This window comes from Thamnophis elegans, chromosome 10, assembly GCF_009769535.1.
Source record: "Thamnophis elegans isolate rThaEle1 chromosome 10, rThaEle1.pri, whole genome shotgun sequence".
Lineage (NCBI taxonomy): Eukaryota > Metazoa > Chordata > Lepidosauria > Squamata > Colubridae > Thamnophis > Thamnophis elegans.
In genome coordinates, this window is record NC_045550.1 from 6,365,249 (window position 1) to 6,379,928 (window position 14,680).

General features: G+C 39.6%; 1 protein-coding gene across 2 annotated transcripts in view; it reads left to right on the forward strand.

Annotated features, from left to right (window-relative positions):
* FAM53B (family with sequence similarity 53 member B) overlaps nt 1–14,680 on the forward strand; it is a 156,072-nt gene that overhangs the window by 112,125 nt on the left and 29,267 nt on the right. The gene's annotated exons all lie outside the window — the stretch shown is intronic.

Genomic DNA, 14,680 nt, shown 5'->3' on the forward strand with positions numbered 1-14,680 from the left:
GTGACACATGCAGTAGCATCCACTTCCTTGGGTGATCTTGGCTATAGAGCAGGGATGGCGAACCCTTTCGGCACTGAGTGCCCAAACCGGGATGCGCGTGCATGAGCCGGAGCACAGGAAAACCAAAGACCAGTTAACTGGTGCACATATGCCAGTTTTGGGACCGTTTTGGGGCAATTTTTGGTCCAAAAAAATGGCCTGAAAATGCCCCCCCAAAACCACCCCGTTTTGGGGCGGTTTTGAGGGAGTTTTCTGGCACTTCAGCGTTCATAAAGACCACATGTGCATCAAAACCAGAACAGCAGCTGGCGATGGCGCGTGTACCCACAGAGAGGGCTCCGTATGTCACCTCTATGCCATAGGTTCTCCATCATGGCTATAGAGCTTTAAGAGAGTTCGAACCTTGTGCATGTAATTTTGTCTGCTAAGCAGTGTCCAAAATCTTGTAGCCTTTCTCCTAGGTAAGGCCTTTAAGATATCTTATCATTCTGCTGAAATTGCTTGTTTTTTTTCTTACTAGTTCTGCTGTTTTCTGGATTGGATTTTATGCTCTTTTATAGGGCATAAACTATATTAAAACAATATAGTTTTATTGTATTTTATAAGATTGTAATCAAATATGTATATAATTTAAAATAAATTAGTACCCTATGCACAGCATTCAGAGAATTCTTGCAATTGACGGCATTAAAGTACAAAGAAAGAGAAGGTAGGACGGAGAAGAAAAAGGGTAGGAGTAGGGAAGAGATAAGGGGAAGAAGAAGGGGATGGAGACAAGGAAGGAAGGAAGTAGAGAAGGAAGGGAGGGAGAAAGGAAAAGAAAGAGAAAACAAGGTGGTATCTTAGCAGGTGCAAAGGATGGTAAACAAAGCATTCTAAACTATACCTTATAACCTTCCAAATGGGATAATAATAATATAAGAATGGCAAAGAAAAAGAATAATTATGTTAATGTATATCTATAATCTGCATGTAAGAGAACAAATGACAGTAAAAATATAAAGCATAATATAGGTAAATAATATCTGGTCATAAGTAGCTAAGTTTAAATAAATAAAGAAATGGATAACGAATAAGGAGATTATGAATGAAAGATAGAAATGTATAGTAGGGAAAACACTAACTCCAAAGAAACCGATTCGGAACTGCGGTATGATATACGATGGAAATTATTGTTCCTATGTTGTTTTTAAGTTATGTGTTTGTTTTCGTTGATGTGTTTATGTGTTTAAAATAAAAAAAAAATTATCTAAGAAAAAAATAAAGTACAAAGAAAGCGACTGATGGGAAATTAAATATTCATACCATTTGTTTGGGAGCACTAACTAGTCCTTGCTTCATTTAGAAACTGTTTGAAGTTACAACAGTGCTGAAAAAAAGTGACTTAAGACTGGTGCCCACATTTATGACTACCAATAGCATTCCTGCAGTCATGTGATAGGCATTGCAACCTTCCCAGCCAGCTTCCAACAAGCAAAGTCAATGGGGAGGCTGGAAGGAGATTATAATTAACAGTAACATTGCTTAATGAGCGCAGGTGACTCATTTAACAACTGCAACCAGGATTGCTGGAGCTGCCGTTACTAAGCAGGGCAGTCATGTGAGGTTTTGCTTAATAACCACATCACTTAGTGATGGTGTTGCTCCCAATGATGGTCATTAAACAAGGACTACCTATATGACATTAATTGCAGCAAGGCTTTTTGCCCAGTGTTCATCTTTAAATTAAAACAATATCCCAATTATTTTGTCCCAGCTTATTTGCCACAGTTGTTAAGTGAATCACTGCAGTTATTTGAGTAACACTGGTGTTACGTGACCCGACAAATGCGCGCACGACAAAAGCGTGCCAACAAAACAACGGCGAGAAAACCGTGATGTCAAATTTGCGCCCACAATAGCGCGGTGAGAAAACCGCGCCCACAAAAGCACGATTAGGGTTAGGGTTATTACCTTGTTTTCGCGTTGTTTGTTGATGGCACTCTTTTGTTGGCGCGCTGTTGTGGGCGCGATTTTGACATCGCGGTTATCTCGCTCTGGTTTTGTCGTCCGCGTATTTGTCGGTGAACCCTGTTGTTAAATGAAGCTGGCTTCCACATTGATTTTGTTTGTCAGAAAGTTACAAAAGGAGATTACATGATCCCAGGATGTGACCATGGGGATTCTGCAATGGTCATAATTGTGAAAAATTGCCAAAAAAAGTCAGTTTTTTTCAGTGCTATTGTAAATTGAACAATCACTAAATGAACCGTTGAAAGTAAAGAACTACCTGTAGTAGCTAAAGTATGGAGGTTTATTTGCCCCCCCCAATGCATGTATGATCAGTGGTCAACAATAGTTAAGTATTTTGTGTATAATCAGACTGTATGTATGCATGGATGTATATATTCATTTGATTTATATAGCCATCCATTTCGTATTCATGAGTCTGGGCAGCTTACTATTAAAACATAACATAACAACAAAAAACAAAGAATAAATTAACCCTACTAACAAAACAAAGCATTAAAACAATTAAATAACATGTTGTAACATGCGGGAGAGGCCTTCTTCCTGCTGTGGATAGACAGTGGCTAAAATGATGCTGATGATGATATACGTTTTAGAACTGCTATGGATATCTGGAGTTAGATGGTTCATGAAAAGTAATTTTCCAAAATTCATATTCATCTCTTTAAATGGTTTTCTATATTACTAGCATTCCCTACTTTGACGTGGTTTATAATGATCCTTTTAAATTTTAACCAGTGAGGACTCACAATCCTATCAACTTAAAAAGTGGTTTGTGCAGTACTGTAATGATGCTTCTTTTTTAAATTAACATTGAGATTCTTAAGATTTTGTTAAACAACTGGATCTGTAACTGATTTTATAGTAGTTAATTTTTTTTTAAAGACTACATTAGTCACCACTAACAAAATAAATGCTAGATTGTTCAGTAGTACATGCTTTAATTATTTTGATCTGATCTCTTGTACATTTTCATGGTTAATTAGCATTGGTCTAAACTGAAAATTGTTCAGCTGAGATAAAACTGATAAAACTTCAGCTATTATATTTTGAAATTCAGCTAGCCAGTATTAAATATTAAATTCATTATTCAGTATTAAACTTTTGTTCACTCTGGTTCAGAAAGTAAATGGATCTGAAATTGTTAACTTAGTTGACTTAGAATATCACATAGTTTAATAGCAATTTTTTTTAAAAAAAAAAAAGAAGGTCATTTTTATGGCCCTTGATGAATCCAAGGTTATGAAACCAGTCTTAAATCAAGCTTTGATCTACCTTTAAAATTACAGACCATTAGTTTTTTTTTTTAATTTTAGGAGAATCTATTTTGAACTGAACAGTCACCGTGAAATTATAATGTATTTGTTTATTAAGAGGAAAGCCTGCATAAATGTAATTCACTTCAGGCTATGTTTGTTTTTTTATGAGGATAGAATGTGCTAACAACTCTCTTTGATTTCCATTCCCTAATAGAGGAGGCTTTATTATTAATAAAATTAATAATAAAACAATACTCCCAAAATTGTTCTTCAATACAAAACACAGGTAGTCCTTGATTTACAATGTTAAACCCTGAATTATGTTCATAAGTGGTTGTGATTTTTAAGTTACAACATTTTTCATGGCAGTCATTAAATGAATGCCATGGCCATTAAGTGAACATGGAATGGAGGTCATTAAGCAATTTTACCCAATGGGAGGTTTTTTTTTTTTTTTTTTTTTTGCTGAAAATTAGAAGTAGATATCAGAATCCTGCAAAAAGATGTCAAAAATCACAGTCATCAAACAGCTATAAAGGGGAGACAATTGCCAAATGCCCAAAATGTGATTTCATGACCACAGGGTGTGGCCATCTTCACTTCAAAATTGGGTCATAAATAGGTTTTTTGAGATGTGTTGTGACTTTGAATGTAACTCGGAGGTGGGTTCCTACCACTTCGCACCTATTCGGTAGAACCGGTTCGTCAAATCTACCGAACCGGTTAGAAGAGGTTCCACCAGTGGCCACACCTACAGAAGAGGTTCCAAAAATTTTTGAAACCCATCACTGGTCCTTGGATATGATTATTCTACACTATCATGCTCCTATTTATAAAACTCAGTGCCTCTGTGAAAGGTAAGGATGACTCCTGCGTTTGTGGTGCAATCAGAACATTGCGTGTGTTGAAGTTGTTTTAACGCAAACCAAAGATGCCTTTTAAAAAACAATTTTACATCATATTCTTATGCATGCCAGTGCTGTGTGTGAGGTAATTTAAGGTGGTTCTGACAAGTGTCATCGGCATCTTCATATCCGGTCACATGGGCGGCAAGCCACTCCCACAAAGGAGGCCACACCCACAGAGTAGGTTCAAACAATTTTTGAAACCCACCACTGGTTGGGGGTCACCACAACATGAGGAACTGTATGAAATTTTGGTTTTTATTAAAGGACAGCGGTTGACAAGCGGTTGTTTCCTAAAAATGGTAGGAAGAAAAGAAGAATTCTAGACAGAGGTGGGTTCCTACCTGTTCGCACCTATTCGGTAGAACCAGTTCATCAAATCTACCGAACCGGTTAGAAGAGATTCCACCAGTGGACCCGGAAAGCAGGCCACAGCTACAGAAGAGGTTCCAAAATTTTTTGAAACCCACCACTGGCAAGGATCTTGTAACTTGACAGCTTTAAGACTTGCATGCTTCAATGCCAGAGTTTCTGAATAGCTACTTGGACTGACCTAAGTACTAATTCATAATTTCATATCCGGTCACATGGGCGGCAAGCCACTCCCATCCGGTCACATGGGTGGCAAGCCACTCCCACAAAGGAGGCCACACCCACAGAGTAGGTTCCAACAATTTTTGAAACCCACCACTGATTCTAGAGTAGGTAGCTGAAATGCACAAATGAAAGTGAACCGTACCCGCCAGCTGCCTCTATTTTAAGCACAAATACTGTATAGTCTCTTTGCTGAGTTGGTATGAAGAAGAGTGGCCAATTCTTGAGAGCCGCTGCCAGATGCCTGACATACTGACATACTGTAAAGTGGCAGCCAAAAAGCATTTGTTCGTGATAGCTTAAGAAGTTTTCTAGAAATCCTTGGCTGTTCCCTTGACTTGAGACCTTCATCTGTCTTCATTTCAAGCCAAACCAAAAACAGTGTAGAAACAGTAATAAGTTCAACCCGCTCTTCCTCTTTTAATAGTTGTCTCTTTGTTTTTGGTTTGGGGTTGATGAAGAATGCTTTAAAGGAAAGGAAAATAGACAAAACAGGGACGGCATCCAAACAAGATGCATGACAGGACAATGCCATTTCAGCTCCATTGCCAATTTTAGTTTTGCTGTGATGAATAGATTCTTTGGGCTTGTTACTCTGAATACCTGGAGTAAATTGCATCTTCTTTTGCTGAAGATATTTTTTCTTCACTAGGCCAATAAGATCCCATAGATTAGGCCTCCTCCGAATTCCATCAGCCGGTCAATGTCGACTGGCAACTACCCGGAGGAGAGCCTTCTCGGTGGCTGCTCCGACCCTATGGAACGAACTCCCCGTAGAGATTCGTATCCTCACCACCCTCCAGACCTTCCGCATAGCCCTTAAAACCTGGCTGTCCCGACAAGCCTGGGGCTAAGATTTCAACCCCACCCGAATAGTATGACTGTTGCATTTTTTTAACGATGTACTGTTTTATGTGTGTATTTTTGTTTTGTACTCCCCTCCCCCTTGGATTGTGAGCCACCCTGAGTCCCCCCAGGGAAAAGGGCGGCATATAAATAAAGTAAAATCCTAAATCCTTACTAATTGTAGCAATTATTATGATACAGTGTAGCAATAGTTAATTACCTTTTCAACGTGACCCGACAAATGCGCGCCCAACAAAACCGCGCCGAGAAAACCACGATGTCGAAATCGCGCCAACAACACCGTGCCGACAAAAGCGCGATTACTGTTAAGGTAAGGGTTAGGGTTAGAGTTAGGGATAGGGTTATTACGTTGTTTTCGCGTTGTTTGTTGATGGCACGCTTTTCTCAGCGCGCTATTGTAGGCGCGCTGTTGTAGGCGCGATTTCGACATCATGGTTTTCTCGCCGCGGTTTTGTCGGCGCGGTTTTGTCGTGCGCGCATTTGTCAGTGAACCCCTTTTCAAAACTATTGGAGCAATTAACATTGCAAACTTTGGCTATAATATTAGACTATAAAGATACCTGCAAGTACTGTATTGCAGGTACAAGAATCGTGGCCTAGCCAGTCATAAATATTTGTGGAAGTGCGTTTTTCCTGTGCGTTTATATGCTTTTTACATCTGCCTGTCTATCTATCCCTCTGTCTCTGCATGCTTTTTTCTCTTTTCCTGTGCTCTTCCTTCTTTGGCCCTTTGCTTTCTCTTGACAGATTCCTGCTGGTTGTAATGAATCCTACAAGGTCTCATGGTTACTGTAAAATATTTGCTGTGAAATGTTACAAGAACTCATGGTGACTGTATCTTTCCTTGTACACAAGATAGGGGAGTTAGAATAAAAAAGTCTCTCAGTAAAAGAACTCCAAAGCATGAGTTTCCAATCTTTTGGCTTGTCTTGTCTGCATTGAGTGAAGAGGAATTGTCTTGGGCCGCATAATAAAATATATAACATAGTTAACGTGCATACAGTACATAATAATGCTAAAAGTTTGCAAACCTGTGGGGCTGCATTACTATTTTCCAGAGCCACATCCGGCCTGTGGGCCAAGAGTTGGACATGCCCACTCTAAACATATAAGTATTGTGCTTCTTTTTATTGCTGTATTTGAAATAAGGGTTCTAATAATGGTTGATAATATATTCAACTCATAGATTAATAGATTGTAATGATAGGAAGAATCTTTGGAGATCGTATAATTCATCCCTCTGCTTAGTGTAGGAATTTACTACTCTGCAGGTGGCCATCTAGGCTCTATTTAAATTGTTGTACTATGGAAGAGTCCATCATCTCCTGAGATATATGCTTCGCAGGATATTCATGTGTCCACTTAAAATCTCCCTCCTTGTAATTTAAACCCATTGTTTCCTGTTGTGACTCAGCAGAAGTTTGCTGTGAGTTGAGTCGGGATGCAGGAATAACAATGCAGCTGGGTCTCGTTAGTGTGGTCTTCTGAAGATAAAAGGACTGATGGTGCCACGCTCTGGTTGCAGAAGTCAACGTTCATCGTTCATCGGTCGTGGTTTGTTTGTGAGAGGCACTTGGATAAGTGATTTGCTTTCTGTAACCCTGATTCAAAGAGACACTTGGAGAAGTGATTTGTTTTCTTTCTGTACACCTGTTGTTGCCGTAAGAGATCTTTGTTTTTGCATTCTGTTATCTACTTGCCCGAGACTTTATTTCTGTTCATTTTTGGGCTCGCAGCCAGCGGAAGCCATGACTGATAAAGTTATTTCCTTTTAAGTCTGTCTGCCTGTTGTCTTTGAACGAGTGAAGAAGGGGGGACAGAACAGTTTCCTATCTACTATTTTGGAACAATACTTCAACAAATGTTCTTCATCAACACAACATTATTTCATATTGAAGATAGCCGTCATATTTCTCCTTATATTTCTCTTTTCCCAGTTAAATGAAGGCAGTGTTTCCAACTTTTTCATCATCATCATCATTAGTATTATTAAGGTTTCTTAGGATTCTGTGCCTTTCCTTTGGAACTGATTCAGTTTGTCAACGTCCTTAAAATACAGCATGCATAACGATGTTAAATATTTTCTATCTTCATCCTGAAATGCCTTTTCAAAAAAACTATGCTTATATGAAAAACTGATTTTTGTTCTGTGTAACTTCTCTGTGTCCAAAATGTAGAGCCGAGGAGCCGAGGTGGCGCAGTGGTTAAATGCAGCACTGCAGGCTACTTCAGCTGACTGCAGTTCTGCAGTTCAGCTGTTCAAATCTCACCGGCTCAGGGTTGACTCAGCCTTCCATCCTTCCGAGGTGGGTAAAATGAGGACCCGGATTGTTGTTGGGGGCAATATGCTGACTCTGTAAACCGCTTAGAGAGGGCTGAAAGCCCTATGAAGCGGTATATAAGTCTAACTGCTATTGCTATGTATGATTGGTCTTATACATTAATTCTTTGCAAGATATTTTAACATCTATTTTGAAGGACATCCTTCTTTCAAATAACTGCTATTTGTCTTCCTGAAATTGTCTGTCTTTTCATGGAACATAATAAATATCTGATAAGTAGAGAGCTTTTATTTGACATTTGTATTCAAAGGGCCTATATAATGGTTTTATAATGCATTGCTGTTGAGAACTGAAAATCACTTAGAAATAAATTTAATTTTAATCTATAGGGAGACATGTTTATTTATAGAGTCGGTGAGATACTTATGTAAGAAATCTGTGTGGCCTAAAATAGAAGCTATCCTTGCTAGAGCAAACTATATTTATATAGCGAACAAGACATCTCATGACCCAATATTTCAAACACATTTCCTTTCCTAAACAGAGAAACAGAATGGTTGCAGGCAATAAAAAAGGAAGTGTAAGAGGGAATTACCGTATTTATCGGCGTATAACACGCAGTTTTAAAACTAAAATTGCAAGCTTAAACCCTGCCTGCGTGTTATACGCCGATACTGCGTGTTATACGCCGGGTCCCAAACTGCCTGCTCCAGCTGATTCACCGGCGCCCATGATACTCATAGAAGTGCAGCATCCATTTCATGGCAGCGTCGGCGGCTCTCCAGCTACCCTGCCTGATATAACCCCTACCTTGCAGCAGTGGCGGCAGCTCTCCAGCCACCTGCTGTTCGCTTTAACCCCATCATTGAACAAGCAGCGGCTGGAGAGCCGCCCGCTGCCTGATTTAACCCCATCCTAGCAGCAGCGGCTCGCAGCGGCCAGAGAGCCGCCCGCTGCCTGTATTTTTTCTCCATCATTGCGGGTGCTTACCTTCCCGCCCGCCTGCTCTCTGGTCCCAAGTGTACGCGCCGGCATTCTCCCAATCAGCTGTGAGTCCGCAGCCGCCCGCGCTGCTGTTACTTCTGCCGTACTTCTGACGAGTGACGTCCCTGACGTTACGCTGAGGACGTTACTCGTCAGCGCAATTAAAGGGGGAAATGAACCGCATGTCTGACGGTAACTTTTATTGTTTAAACAGCCATAGGTAAAATACTGTATATCCCTGATGGAATCAAGACAGAAGCGTTCAGCATATACAGCTGCTTTCAAGTTAAAAGTTGTAGAATATGCCAAGCAACATGGGAATAGGGCTGCAGCAAGGCATTTTGGAGAGCCACCAACAGAATGCACAATACGAGAGTGGCGAAAAAATGTCGAAAAAATCAAGATGTTACCAAAATCAAAATGTGCTTTGCGCAGTGGCATAACGAAATGGCCACAACTAGAAAGTAAAGTGAAGGAATTCGTCCTGAACCAAAGAAAAGCAGGCATTGCTTTATCAACAAAAATGCTGACTTTTGAAGCTGTGAAAATCAGCAAAGAGCTGCAAATCCAGGATTTTAAAGGGACAACGTCATGGTGCCAAAGATTTATGAAGAGGCATGACCTTCGGATGCGAACAAGAACAAGGATTGCCCAGCGTATGCCAGATGATTATGAGGAAAAGATAATACATTTTCATAGATTTATTATCAATGCAAGAAAAAGACAAAATTTTGAAATGGGTCAAATCGGCAACATGGACGAAGTTCCCCTCACTTTCGATGTTCCTTCAAATAAAACTGTGGATTCAAAAGGTACTAAAACAGTAACAATTAAAACTTCAGGGCATGAAAAAAATCGTTACACTCTTGTTCTTGCCTGCACTGCAGATGGAAATAAGCTGCCTCCATTGGTAATTTTTAAAAGAAAAACGTTACCAAAGGAGAGAATTCCTAGTGGCGTACAAGTGCATGTTCATCCAAAAGGATGGATAGATGAAGAAGGCATGAAGCTTTGGATTAAAAATGTGTGGGGGAAGCGCCCAGGTGCTTTGTTAAAGAAGCCATGCTTATTGGTATTGGACGCATTTAGATCTCATCTTACAGAAAGAACAAAGGCGGAGTTTCAAAAGTTCAAAACTGATATAGCAGTTATTCCAGGCGGACTGACCTCACAATTACAGCCATTAGATGTTTGCATTAACAAGCCCTTCAAAGCTTTTATGCGTGAAGAGTGGAATAAATACATGTGTGATGAAACTCAATATGAAGTTACAAATTCTGGGCGAATGAAAAGACCTAGCATTTCAAAAGTGTGTCAGTGGGTGAAAACATCATGGGACGCAGTCAAAGAAGATATTGTTATCAACTCTTTTAAGAAATGTGGCATAAGCAATGCTTTGGATGGGGAAGAAGACGAACTGATCTATGAAGACAGTGAAAGCAGTGCTCAGTTTGATTTTGAGGATACAAGTGAAGATGAGGAAGAGTTTTTTGGTTTTCCAAAAAGCAGTGATTCTGATTAAGTTTTTTTGCTCAAAGAGGTGTTTTTTCATTTCATATTTGCCTTTTAAGAGGAGTTAATGTTATAATTCATGTTCTAATGTTATAAATTTTAATCCAACATTAAGTTCCGAGCTTCCAAGTCATTTATTTTTAATGAAAAAAATTTTTACTCAAATTTTTGTGTTAAAATGGGGGATGCGTGTTATACGCCGGTGCGTGTTATACGCCGATAAATACGGTACTTCTGACTTCATGCTGGTTTTTCCATTGACTTTGCTTGTGAGAAGCTGGCAGGGAAGCTGGAAGTAACAATCATGTGACTATGGGCTGACCACAACAATATTGTATTGACCACAAGTTTGCAAATACAACTGGTGTGAAGATCTTTGAAATTTCAGTTAGATAGAAAGATACATCCTTGCTGGAAGCTACATAGAGCATAATCTAATGTATAAATGAATTGGAATTAGTGAATTAACCCAATATTCCTTTGATTTCTGTGCAAAAAAAAAAGCCAGCACAAGGAAACATTTCTGTAATCAGAAATTAGCACAGGAGGAACATTTTTATATTATTTGTGCACAATCACCACTACCTGATTCAGACAGAGGCTGTAAATGGTCTCAATATTAATTGAGAGGAGAGTGTTTCTACTTGATAGCAGTAGATACCCAGATACTGTGTTTCCCCAAAAATAAGACAGGGTCCCCGGAAATAAGCAGTTGGCCTTATTTTGGGGGAGGTCTTATTATTTTTGAGGTGTAGGAGGCAGCAAGCGTGGTGACCTCATGGCTGCTGCTGTGTTGCAATATTTTCAGGGAAGGCTTATTTTAGGGTGAGGGCTTATTTGAGCGCATGCGCTCAAAAGCCTGATTGGCCTTATTATTGGGGAAGGTCTTATTTTCAGGGAAACCAGGTAGTCCTGAGGTAGATGGCGTAATATTTTGACTTATATAATGTTCTGACTAATTTTATGATTTGATTTTATTCTTAACTCAAAATTTTATTTGTTTCTAAAAACAAAGAAAATTTGGGGGGGGGGAAAGCTAATTAGTAATAATTACCTGGTGCCTGCTTCTGTTTGATCTTAAGGAATTGTTCTAATTTCAAAATGATTTTTTTGTGCAATGGACATAACGAAAAAAAATAAAATGAACTCTTCTCTCCTCAAATTCAAATAATAATGTATTTCCTGAAAATGGCAGGTGTGATAATGTAATATTTGCAGGCTAGAAATCTGCAGGTAAATTGTATAGCTGTTATTTATGTCCTTAATTTGCTTTGTAGATTTCCATATCTTTATATGTATTCATAATCTGTATGAGATTTTTCAATCTCTGATTCTGATAGCGCTAACGGTGTTTTTTATGACAAAGAACAAGACAATATGTGGAGCTACACCACGGGGATAATTTGTGGTCTGGGGAAAGATTAAAAAATATTATATGATATTAATTTGAATGCTTCCCTCCCTCCCCCCTTCCCCCATCTCCCATTTTTGGGATTCTAATGCAATATGCAATTTTCCCATTTTACCTGCTAATATTGATAAGAGCAATTTGTTTCCTGTTTCACCTTGAATGAAGGTGGAATTACTCACACTGTGCTGCTTTTTAAGCCCATTAGTAGATGCTGATTTGAAGCATGCCTAGCACTGATCACGTACCCATTAGATTAACTTTCCTGCTTTCCTCTTCCTACAGCCGAGGTGGCGCAGTGGCTAGGGTGCAGTACTGCAGGCCACTTCAGCTGACTGTTATCTGCAGTTCAGCGGTTCAAATCTCACCGGCTCAGGGTTGACTCAGCCTTCCATCCTTCCGAGGTGGGTGAAATGAGGACCCAGACTGTGGGGGCGATATGCTGACTCTGTAAACCGCTTAGAGAGGGCTGAAAGCCCCACGAAGCGGTATATAAGTCTAACTGCTATTGCTATTGCTATTTTTTCATTGCTATAAACCAGTGATGGCACCATGTCCAAACAGGAACATACATGCGCGCATGCGCCGGAGCACTGGAAACCTGAAGACCAGCTGGCCAGTGCACATAGACCGGTCTTTGGGTTTCCAGTGCACACATGGACGCTAGTCAGTTGGTTTTGTGGTTTCCGCACTCTGGCGTGCGCAAAGACCAGCTGACCAGCATGCATGCTGATCTTTGGGTTTCTGATTCTCTGGTGCGCAAGAAGACCGGTGTAAGAGCCGAAGTGGCGCAGTGGTTAGAGTGCTGTACTGCAACCACTTCAGCTGACTGTTATATGCAGTTCGGCGGTTCAAATCTCACTGACTCAAGGTTGACTCAGCCTTCCATCCTTCCGAGGTGGGTAAAATGAGGACCCGGATTGTTGCGGGCAATATGCTGACTCTGTAAACCGCTTAGAGAGGGGCTGAAAGCCCTATGAAGTGGTATATAAGTCTAATTGCTATTGCATCCCAAACCTGCAGCATTTCCTAAGTATTATGATTGTAGCACAACCAAGAAAAGTAGCTCATTTTTGGATTAAACCAAATATGTTATTCAATTTTAGACAAACAAATTAAGGCATTTGTGGATGTTCAAATGTTACTGTTTACTATTAGATGTATGTGAAAGAGTGAATGTAGAATAATTCCAGAACTGATTAATGGAATACATAGTGTGACATGAGTGGTGTGGTGGCCTAGTGGTAAAGATGCTTGCCTTCCACTCAGAAGGTTGAAAGTTCAATCCTAGGTACCAGATGTTTCTCCCTGAGGGTGCAAAGAAAAATATTTGCTGTGAACTCAACATAGTCATCAGGCAAGTAAATGTTCAGCTCCATCCAGTCGTCCTGATTCTACACGAATTGGGACTATAAAGTCATAAAAATAAAAAAATAAAGGGCTTTTATTAAAAAAATAAAACCATTTATGACTAAAGTATGTTCTTGCAATAATTCTTAGATAGCGATAGCGATAGCACTTAGACTTATACACCGCTTCATAGTGCTTTGTAGTACTCTCTAAGCAGTTTACAGAGTTAGCATATTGCTCCCAATCTGGATCATTATCAATAACCCTTAAATATCATTTCCAAACTGTATTCTATCAGTCCATATATCTTAGTGTGTTCCAATAATTTCCCAGTGGGCAGATAGTTTCAGATTATCCAATACAATGATTTTGCATTGTATTTAAACAGACTTAAAATATAAAAGAAATTTACCTTATTTTAGATCAGATTTGGATAAATTTAAACTACTCCTAACTGGTAACAGGCTATAAAAGAAGATTAAGCAACAAAGAAAAGCAGGATTGTAACAGGATGGACAGAGAAAAGAATCAGTGCTGTATAGATATAATTTTATTTCATCTGGTTATGTAGCCATTGATTGTCAGATTATCCAAGCTATACTTAACTATACTTCCTAATCACTGTCATGATGTAAGATATGTTCTGACTACAGCATTCCCAGCATCTGTTAAGGAAGTTATACAGTTGAAAAAGACGACAGTTAATCTGGCAAGACTCGTTTTTGACAAACCCAGTGACCCAGTGGTGGGTTTCAAAAATTGTTCGAACCTACCCTGTGAGTGTGGCCTCCTTTGTGGGAGTGGCTTGCCACCCATGTGACCAGATGGGAGTGGCTTGCCGCCCATGTGACCGGATATGAAGATGCCGACGACACTTGTCAGAACTACCTTAAATTACCTCACACACAGCACTGGCATGCAGAAGAATAGGATGTAAACTTGTTTTTTAAAAGGCATCTTTGGTTTGCGTTAAAACAACTTCAACACACGCAATGTTCTGATTGCACCACAAACGCAGTAGTCATCCTTACCTTTCACAGAGGCACTGAGTTTTATACATATGAGCATGATAGTGTAGAATAATCATATCCAAGGACCAGTGGTGGGTTTCAACAAATTTTGGAACCTCTTCTGTAGGTGTGGCCTGCTTTCCGGGTCCACTGGTGGAACCTCTTCTAACCGGTTCAGTAGATTTGACGAACTGGTTTTACCGAATAGGTGCGAACTGGTAGGAACCCACCTCTGCAGTGACCACAAATGCTTCCAAGATATTTACAGACCCAACAGCTTTGTTATTTTATCCTAGAATCTTTCCAAGTATTAATAGAAAACTAAATAATCTCAGACTCCTCATTCTTCTTTTTTTCTTATTTTTGAAATAAAAGACATTTGTGTGACTCCCACAAATACACCTGGACCCTTGGGGTCACAAAATCACCTCTTTTCTTTGTCACAGAATGAATTTCAAATGGAATGCTACAGAGCATGTCCCTTATTTTGTCATCTTGT